This window comes from Papio anubis, chromosome 14 (genome assembly GCF_008728515.1).
Source record: "Papio anubis isolate 15944 chromosome 14, Panubis1.0, whole genome shotgun sequence".
Taxonomy (NCBI): Eukaryota; Metazoa; Chordata; class Mammalia; order Primates; family Cercopithecidae; genus Papio; species Papio anubis.
In genome coordinates this window covers 96,767,497-96,777,568 of record NC_044989.1, presented here as the reverse complement: position 1 = coordinate 96,777,568, position 10,072 = coordinate 96,767,497, and the positions used below count along the sequence as shown (strand labels likewise).

The 10,072-nt window shown below is 39.7% G+C and overlaps 1 protein-coding gene across 3 annotated transcripts in view; it reads right to left on the bottom strand.

The window, feature by feature from the left end:
- The window catches only part of UXS1 (UDP-glucuronate decarboxylase 1), a 120,325-nt gene that overhangs the window by 7,650 nt on the left and 102,603 nt on the right, over positions 1-10,072 (bottom strand). The window lies entirely within an intron of this gene.

Below are 10,072 nucleotides of genomic sequence, written 5' to 3'. Positions count from 1 at the left end.
TTAAAACACAGTCTACATGAAATGCAAGACATACGATTAGCAAGAAAAGCTAGTTAAAAATGATCTGTGGTTACAGAACGTGGAGGATTCCAACCATTTGACAGAGAACCTTTCTGGTTCGGAGCTAGAGCTGGACCTGTTTAATATTACCATCCAGGAAATGAAGGGCAATAGAAAAAACCCTGAAAATTGGTTGATTTCAGAGCCACAGTTATCTAAAAAATAAAACTTCTTTGTTCCATAAATTTAAGACATATTTAAGAATATTCTTTGCATTGTAAACAACCTGAGTGAATGAAAGAAAAGGTAGTATCTGCGTGAGGAGAGGGAGGATAAGAAGACGGGGAAGTGAGTGCAGAATCTGAGCCTTTGCTGATAGGAAGGGGTCTGGTTCCAGACTATGCAGAACTGCAGGGGGTGAGGTGGGGGAGGAGATTAACAGCATGAGGTGGGCAACTCAGAATGAGTCTTAGACTTGTGTGGCACAGACTCCTCTGACAGTCTGATGAAAGCTTTTTACTCTTTTCCTCAGAAAAATTACATGCAATTTTGTAGATAGCCTCTGAAACACACCCCCATTCAGAAACCCTATGTAATCAATAACCCTGGGCCCAGTAGGAAGCACTGGATTCAGAGCAGCGGTGTTTACAGACAATCATAAACAAAGCCCATTCTTTTCTTCCTTGGGGAGCCATACAAATTAAAACTGTAGTAAAATACACATAAAAGTTACCCTTTTAAGCATTTTCGGGTGTACAATTCAGTGGTTAAGTATATTCACATCGTTGTGCAACCATCACCACCATCCATTCATCTCTGGAACTTTTTCATTTTTCCAAACTGATACTGTATCCTTCAAACACTAACTTCCCATTCCTACCCCCAACACCCTGGCAACCCCCATTCTACTTTCTGTCTCTGAATGTCCACTCTAGGTACTTCATATAAGTAGTGTAATACGTATTTGTCTTTTTGTGTCTGACTTATTTCACTTAGCGTAATGACCTCAAGTTTCATCCACGTTGCAGCATGTGTCAGAATTTCCTTCCTTTTTAAGGAAGAATAATATTCCATTGTATGGATAGACCACTTTTGCTTATCCATTCAACCATCAATAGATACTTGGACTGCTTCTGTCTCTTGGCTGTTGTGAATAATGCTGCTATGAACGCGAGTGTGCAAGTATCTTTTTGTGTCCCTGCTTTCAATTATCTTTGGAATTGCTGGATCACATATTCATTCTCTGTTTAATTTTTTGAGGAAACAGGCCAGGCACAGTGGCTTACGCCTGTAATCCTAGCAATTTGGGAGGCTGAAGTGGACTAAAATACAAAAATTAGCTGGGCATGGTGGCGGGCGCCTGTAATCCCAGCTACTAGGGAGGCTGAGGCAGGAGAATCGCTTGAACCCAGGAGGCAGAGGTTGCAGTGAGCCAAGATTGCACCATTTCACTCCAGCCTGGGCAACACAGCGAGACTCCATCTCAAAAAAAAAAAAAAAAAAAATTGAGGAACCCTCCATGCTGTTTTCTACAGCAGTGGAGCATTTTACATTCTCACCCTTAACATTTTGTTTCTTTTTCTTGACTATACTGAGCTGCTGAGTTGGCTCAAATCCCAACGCAATCTTAAAGAGGAGTAAAGGAGGTGATGGAGGACATCTTTGTTTCATTCCTTATCTTAAAGGGACTGCTTTCTATGTTCCTCCTTAACTATACTTGCTAGATTTTTTTTTTTGTAGATGTCCTTTTTCAAGTTAAAAAAAATTTCCTTCTAAAAATATGCTAAGACTTTTTTAATGTCATACATTATATGGATGTTTAATTGTTTTTTTCTTGATTAAGTTACTTTTAAATCTGTTACTAAGGTGAATTTTATTAATAACAATTCTAATAGTAGTCAACTTGCTGGAATAAACCCAACTTGATCATGATGTATCATCTCTTATTATTCATTGCTGGATCTGGTTTGGTAATATTTGTTCAGAATTTTTGCATGCATGTTCATAAAGTGAGATTGAATTGGCCTGTAGTTCTCTTTCTGGTTGTGTTCTTGCAGTTTGGGTATCAAAGTTATATTGGCCTCATAAAATGAATTGAGAGTGTTTTGTTTTCTTCTCTCTGTGTAGGAATGGTGAGAATGAAAATGTTGTTTCTTGAATATTTAGTAGCATTCAGATTGAGCCATTTTGACTTGGTTTCTTTATGAGAAAAATTTTGACTGCTGGTTGTATTTCTTTTACAGGTAAAGGATGATTCTGATTTTGTGTTTCTCTTTGAGTTGGTTTTGCTAAGTTCTGTCTTTCTAGGAAGTCATCCACTATATTAAAGTTCTAAAGTGTGCTGACAGCAGTTCTTATTCCCTCTTGTATTTCTCTGTAGCATCTGCAGTTATGTTCTTTTTTTCATTCCATTAAAAAAAAAAAAATGAACCATGCCTTTTCAAATATATAGTTTTTGTGTTTTCTCTTGTTGATCTCTTTTGTGTGTTTCTCTATTTCATTAATTTCTGTCCTTTTCATTTCCTTCCTTCTACTTCTGTGGGTCTTTGATTCAATTCGATCTTAGCTCCATTTTGAGCCTTCTCATTTTGGTTTTTAAGGCAAGCACTTAATGCTGTACGTTTCCTTCCAAGTATTGTATCCCATGTGTTTGATGTAAAAAACTAGATGGTGAAATTTTTAATTTCAATTATGATTTCTCCTTTGACCCATATATTGTTGTGTTATTAAATTTCCAAGTGAGTGAACTTTTCTAATTATGTTACATGCTTTGTTTTCCAACTTAATTGCATTGCAGTAAGAAGAGTGGTCGGGCGGATTTCAATCCTTTGAAGTGTATTGGTTGAGCCTTATGTTTGGGGTGTGTCAATCCCAGCAACTGTTCCACGTGTGCTTGAAAGAAGTGTGTCTTTTCCAAATGTCAGATGCCATAAACGCCCATTAATTCAAGCTCCGTAGTTTTACTGTTCGCATTTTCCACTTTCTGATTTTGTCTGTTTCATCTACTAATAATGGAGAAATGTGTTAAAATCTACTATGATGATAGATTTAAAATTTCTCCTTTTAATTCTGTCAGTCTGGCCTTGTATATCATGAGGCTATGCATAATTCATATACATATATACATAAATTTAGAATCAGTACCTTTTCCCAGTAAATGGAATTATCATTATGTAGGAAATTTCCTTATTTTGAGTAATACTTGTTGCTTGAATTCTCCTTTGATATTAATATGACTATACTTGCCTGCTTTGGGTATTTTCCTGGTCTATCTTTTCCACTGTTTGACTTTTAATCTTTCTGTGCTTTAGGTGTTTCTGTTGTAATAAGCACATAGCTGAATTTTGTTTTGTTTCTAAACTATAACAAAACCTTAACTGGAGACTTTAGTCCACTTATGCTTACTGTGATTAGTGATTTGGTTTTATTGACAAATCACATTTTGAACATTTGATCTGCTCCATTTTACTTGCTCCTTTCCCCTCTCTTCCTTCATTTGGACTCTTCTCTCTCTACTTCCACTGAAGGTATACACTGATCTCGTCTATTGGTGTTTGCCTTATTTCATACATATTAATAAGTTAAAGGGACTCAATAGCCATAGTGTTCTCCTGGACAATACATGGGCCTTGCATTCCCCCTTCCAACTTACATGTGACTGCAACTTGGCATTTTAAATCTAGTCTGCTTTATTTTCCCTGCAAATTATCTTTGTTTCATCATCAGTGGTTTGTTTAGATTGTCACATAATTATCTTAGCTCACTGTCTCTCCTTAAAACTCAGCCCATGCATCTGAGATCATTTTCCTTCGGTTTGAATCATATCCTTCAGAATCCATTTAGTGACGGTCATTTGGTGGTAAACTCTCAAATTTGCTTGGCACTTTCCCATGTTTTACTTGGCATAAAATTCTTGGTTATTTAATAAATACTTTGAATTTATTTTACTGTCTCTGGTTTCCATTGCTGATGTTAAGAATTTCATTACTCATCTAATAGCCATTCCTCTGTAGGAGATACTGTCCTCTTCCATTGTTTTGACACCGACTTGTCTTGTTATCTATCTCCACATCTATGTCCATAAATATTAATGTTTGAAGTTTGTTGGGCTTAATCTGAGGATTGGTGTCTTTCGAACAATTTGGAAAATTCTCCTCCATTTTCTTCTTTGAATAGCATCTCTCCCTCATTCTATTAGATCTTTCTGGAATGTTGTATTCACGTATGTAAATTTCGATTATATTTTTCCTTTCTTATTCAAATAAGCTTGGGCTATATTTCTTGTTCCCTGTTCAGACTTTCAAGTTTCTCATTTCTTTAAATGTATAAAACACTCTTATATTTTTGTCATTTCCAGTATCAGAGGTCGTTGTGAATCTCTTTTTGCCTACCATCTATGGTTTCTCACTCATAGTGACTGTCTCCTTGATTTTATGTAATTTCTTTTTGTTTTTGAGACGGAGTCTTGCTCTGTGGCCCAGGCTGGAGTGCAGTGGCGTGATCTCCACTCACTGCAAGCTCCGCCTCCCGGGTTTACGCCATTCTCCTGCCTCAGCCTCCCGAGTAGCTGGGACTACAGGTGCCCGCCACTGCGCCCAGCTAATTTTTGTATTTTTAGTAGACACGGGGTTTCACCGTGTTAGCCAGGGTGGTCTCGATCTCCTGACCTTGTGATCTGCCCTCCTCGGCCTCCCAAAGTGCTGGGATTACAGGCGTGAGGCACCACGCCCGGCGATTTTATGTAATTTCTAACCATGACCTGCTCATTCTTTTTGGAATGTTGTTTTTAAGAAACACTTGAAAGCTAAGTTAAGTTTAATTTCTCCAGACAGCACCGGCATTTTCTTTTGCTAGTGGCTTGGGGTGCAATGCAGTCTACCAAACTGGGACCACCTTAAATTCTGTGCCTGTGGATTTACAGACCAAACAGGGACACCTTGTACTTACTGTTCTCAGTCCACTCCCACCAAACTGAAATTTGAAAGAAAGCATCCTCACTGCCCACTTCTGTGTGATGGATTTATTTCTCATTGGCCCGTGCACCAAGGTAGAGCCTTTCGGGAGCTCAGTTTGATGCAGGGTAATCTGGCCTAAACTTTATCTTCTGTCCTGAGCCCTTGGCAGCTTTCAAAGATTCTCAAGCTCTACATGATTCTGCAGATATTTTCAAGCAAAAGCTGGTTTTCCCTTCCTTTTGGGACTCTGCAGATTCTTTATCTATCATCCAAGGAAAGTGTATATAAAATAATATCCAGCATTTCACTTGTTCCCATTCAGGGGTTTATTTACATTAACCTGTCATACTGCTGGAGACGGAACTCCTATTTGGTCATTTATTTCAAACCAAACATTCTTTACCTTTTTTGTCTCTGGAAGTCTTTAAGAATAACAATTGTCTTCATTTCGTTATGTACCCAGTAGTCATTCAGGAGCAGGTTGTTCAGTTTCCATGTAGTTGAGCGGTTTTGATTGAGTTTCTACTGAATGGGCAAAAACTGGAAAAATTCCCTTTGAAAACTGGCACAAGACAGGGATGCCCTCTCTCACCACTCCTATTCAACATAGTGTTGGAAGTTCTGGCTAGGGCAATTAGGCAAGAGAAAGAAATCAGGGGTATTCAGTTAGGAAAAGAAGAAGTCAAATTGTCCCTGTTTGCAGATGACATGATTGTATATTCAGAAAACCCCATTGTCTCAGCCCAAAATCTCCTTAAGCTGATAAGCAACTTCAGCAAAGTCTCAGGATACAAAATTAATGTGCAAAAATCACAAGCATTCTTATACACCAGTAACAGACAAACAGAGAGCCAAATCAGGAATGAACTTCCATTCACAATTGCTTCAAAGAGAATAAAATACCTAGGAATCCAACTTACAAGGGATGTAAAGGACCTCTTCAAGGAGAACTACAAACCACTGCTCACTGAAATAAAAGAGGACACAAACAAATGGAAGAACATACCATGCTCATGGATAGGAAGAATCAATATCATGAAAATGGCCATACTGCCCAAGGTAATTTATAGATTCAATGCCATCCCCATCAAGCTACCAATGAGTTTCTTCACAGAATTGGAAAAAACTGCTTTAAAGTTCATATGGAACCAAAAAAGAGCCCGCATCTCCAAGACAATCCTAAGTCAACAGAACAAAGCTGGAGGCATCACGCTACCTGACTTCAAACTATACTACAAGGCTACAGTAACCAAAACAGGATGGTACTGGTACCAAAACAGAGATATAGACCAATGGAACAGAACAGAGTCCTCAGAAATAATACCACACATCTACAGCCATCTGATCTTTACAAACCTGAGAGAAACAAGAAATGGGGAAAAGATTCCCTATTTAATAAATGGTGCTGGGAAAATTGGCTAGCCTTAAGTAGAAAGCTGAAACTGGATCCTTTCCTTACTCCTTATATGAAAATTAATTCAAGATGGATTAGAGACTTAAATGTTAGACCTAATACCATAAAAATCCTAGAGGAAAACCTAGGTAGTACCATTCAAGACATAGGCATGGGCAAAGACTTCATGTCTAAAACACCAAAAGCAACAGCAGCAAAAGCCAAAATTGACAAATGGGATCTCATTAAACTAAAGAGCTTCTGCACAGCAAAAGAAAATACCATCAGAGTGAACAGGCAACCTACAGAATGGGAGAAAATTTTTGCAATCTACTCATCTGACAAAGGGCTAATATCCAGAACCTACAAAGAACTCAAACAAATTTACAAGAAAAAAACAAACAACCCCATCAAAAAGTGGGCAAAGGATATGAACAGACATTTCTCAAAAGACGACATTCATACAGCCAACAGACACATGAAAAAATGCTCATCATCACTGGCCATCAGAGAAATGCAAATCAAAACCACAATGAGATACCATCTCACACCAGTTAGAATGGCGATCATTAAAAAGTCAGGAAACAACAGGTGCTGGAGAGGATGTGGAGAAATAGGAACACTTTTACACTGTTGGTGGGATTGTAAACTAGTTCAACCATTATGGAAAACAGTATGGCGATTCCTCAAGGATCTAGAACTAGATGTACCATACGACCCAGCCATCCCATTACTGGGTATATACCCAAAGGATTATAAATTATGCTGCTATAAAGACACATGCACACGTATGTTTATTGCGGCACTATCCACAATAGCAAAGACTTGGAATCAACCCAAATGTCCATCAGTGACAGATTGGATTAAGAAAATGTGGCACATATACACCATGGAATACTATGCAGCCATAAAAAAGGATGAGTTCGTGTCCTTTGTAGGGACATGGATGCAGCTGGAAACCATCATTCTTAGCAAACTATCACAAGAACAGAAAACCAAACACCGCATGTTCTCACTCATAGGTGGGAACTGAACAATGAGATCACTTGGACTCAGGAAGGGGAACATCACACACCGGGGCCTATCATGGGGAGGGGGGAGGGATTGCATTGGGAGTTATACCTGATGTAAATGACGAGTTGATGGGTGCAGCACACCAACATGGCACAAGTATACATATGTAACAAACCTGCACATTATGCACATGTACCCTACAACTTAAAGTATAATAATAATAAATAAATTAAAAAAAAAAAGAATAACAATTGTAAATGCATAAAACCAAGTACACAGGATTACAAAGGAAATCAATTATATTGAAAAAGTTTCCAACCTTTTAAAAGACAAATTTATGAGACAGTAATAAATGTGTTTCTTCATGCTCTAAGTAACAAGACTTACTGGTAGGTGTACAGCTATTGTAATTTCAAAGTAGTGGAAGTAAATGACATTTTGAGACAATTGTAACAACTATGTGATGATATATCTGATTTCTATACGTGGCAGAATCCCAGCTAAGAGCTATTTCCATCACAGTTTATTGCCTACATTTGTAATTGAAGAAAAGGCTAAATTTGAGTTAGGGGTTAGTAGAAACAAATAGGTTCATTTTTTTTCCCATTCAAGTTCATGAGACTCCTTATTTAAAGGGATATCCACTCCAGTTCCTGTAATATATCCAGAGAGAAAGTTTCCAGTTATTCTTAGGATAGAGATGAAATCCCCTGATGTGTTTTATGAGACCTGGCCCCCTCCCTACCTCCTAATATTCCTGTTTTTAATCCCCCTTGCTCTGCACTTCAGCCAACCCTGCTAGACTCTGAACCCCAGGAAAAGCTCACACCTGTTTTTGCTCACTATAAAACCCTCAGAGCCTAGTACAGAGCCCATCAGAGTAAGTGAGCTTTAATACGTGTCGAATGGATCCCGACCACACCAAGGAAGGGAAAAATGGATCTAGTCTCATTTTTACATATGAAGATGATGGCCAGAGAGGTTGAATGACGGACAGCTCCTGGGATACAAGGTGAGTTAGGAACAGAGGAGGGGTTATGACTCAGATGTGGAGGTCTTTCCCATACCACATTATTCCTCTCCCTTGTCCCCACCACCCATTAGCTTATTTATGCCCCACCACAGCAGGGTCTCACCTCCTCCCTCCCAAGTATGCCTCTTGGGCCTGGAGTTTCTTGAACCTATACCTGGCTTGGCAACAGCAAACTAACATTTTCTCCCACTCAACCACTGCCCTTGCAGCTAGCTACCTGTGAACAGCAGTGTGCTGTGACTACAGGTGAGATTTCAATCCTGTCAGGTGTGAAGCTTGTTTATTATTATTATTATTATTTTTATTTTTATTTTATTTTTGAGACAGGGTCTCACTCTGTCACACAGGCTGAAGTGCAGTGGTGTGATCATGGTTCACTGCAGGCTCGAACTCCTGGGCTCAAGCTATCCTTCCACCTCAGTCTCCTGAGCAGCTGAGACTACAGGGGTGTGCCACCATGCCCAGATAATTTATTTTTTTGAAAAGACAGGCTCTCGCTATGTTGACCAGGCTGGTCTTGAACTCCTGGTCTCAAGCAATCCTCGTGCCTCAACCTCCAAAGTACTGGGATCACAGGTGTGAGCCACAGTGCCCAGCAGTTTAAGTTGGCCAGAGACCCTTGGCCATGAGCTTTGCAAATCATATCCCCTGCTCCCCTAAGGGCCCGTTTTTAACAAGCAGCACTGTCTTCTTCTGTGGATCAGAATTACTCGCCAGGATTTCGTAAACCAGAGACATTTTATATAAAGCTGATTCTTCAACAGAGGACAAGAACCCCTACTGTAATACACAGACCAAGAGCTACAGATTAAAGACAGAAAGATGGTGTGTGAACAGGCATTGCTATCCCTACCCCCATCTTTTTAAAGAGAAGAATGAGTCCCAGACAACCCATGCTGGGGACGTCAAGCCTAGAAGAGCAGAGTCCAAGGACTGGCCTGACTGCTCATCTTCAAACATCTGAAGGGCTGTCAAGAGGAAAGTCTTTGTCTTGTTCTTGGAGAGCCCCAAGGGCACAACCAGGCCCCATGAGTGGCTGCTCAGTGAAGCCAATTTTTGCTCAGAATTCTGATAATGGAATGGGCGCTTCACAAAGCTAAGTGCTTCCAGCAGGGCGAGTGAACAGTTGTAAAAACTGTTTATAGAAATTCCTGCGTTTGAAGATGAAAGTTTCTTAAAGTCTGAAGCCAATGGGATACCCAATGGTGATTTTCAAGTACAACAGCCACTCACTGCTCTATCCCTGCTGAGCCTTTAGGAAGAGATCTAGTCCCTGATTCCTCTGAAACTTCCACTAAAATAAAATTAGTAGTGTACAAACACAAGGAGTGGTGGCAAGGCTAGATACAGGAAATCCACCGCCCCCCTCAGGCTAAGGCTCTGGGAAGGCAGCTGACTTGCCTATAAACCAGGCTGATGCTTTTCTAGCAGTTTCCTGATCTACCCTGCTTCTCCTGTCAGGTTACTGCAGCAAACAGGGAAACAGGTAAGTACAGTCGGGAACTGGGATTTATAAAGAGTTGTGTCTTTCCAATGAGGTACCTTTTTTTTTCTGCCCTTGCCTAACACACCTAACATAAGATGACCTGGAGAGAGAAAAGCACACTACTATGTCATTGCACCTCCACAGGGTTAAAATGGCACCAAGGAGAAGCCCACGCAAGCAGCAATTGTAGC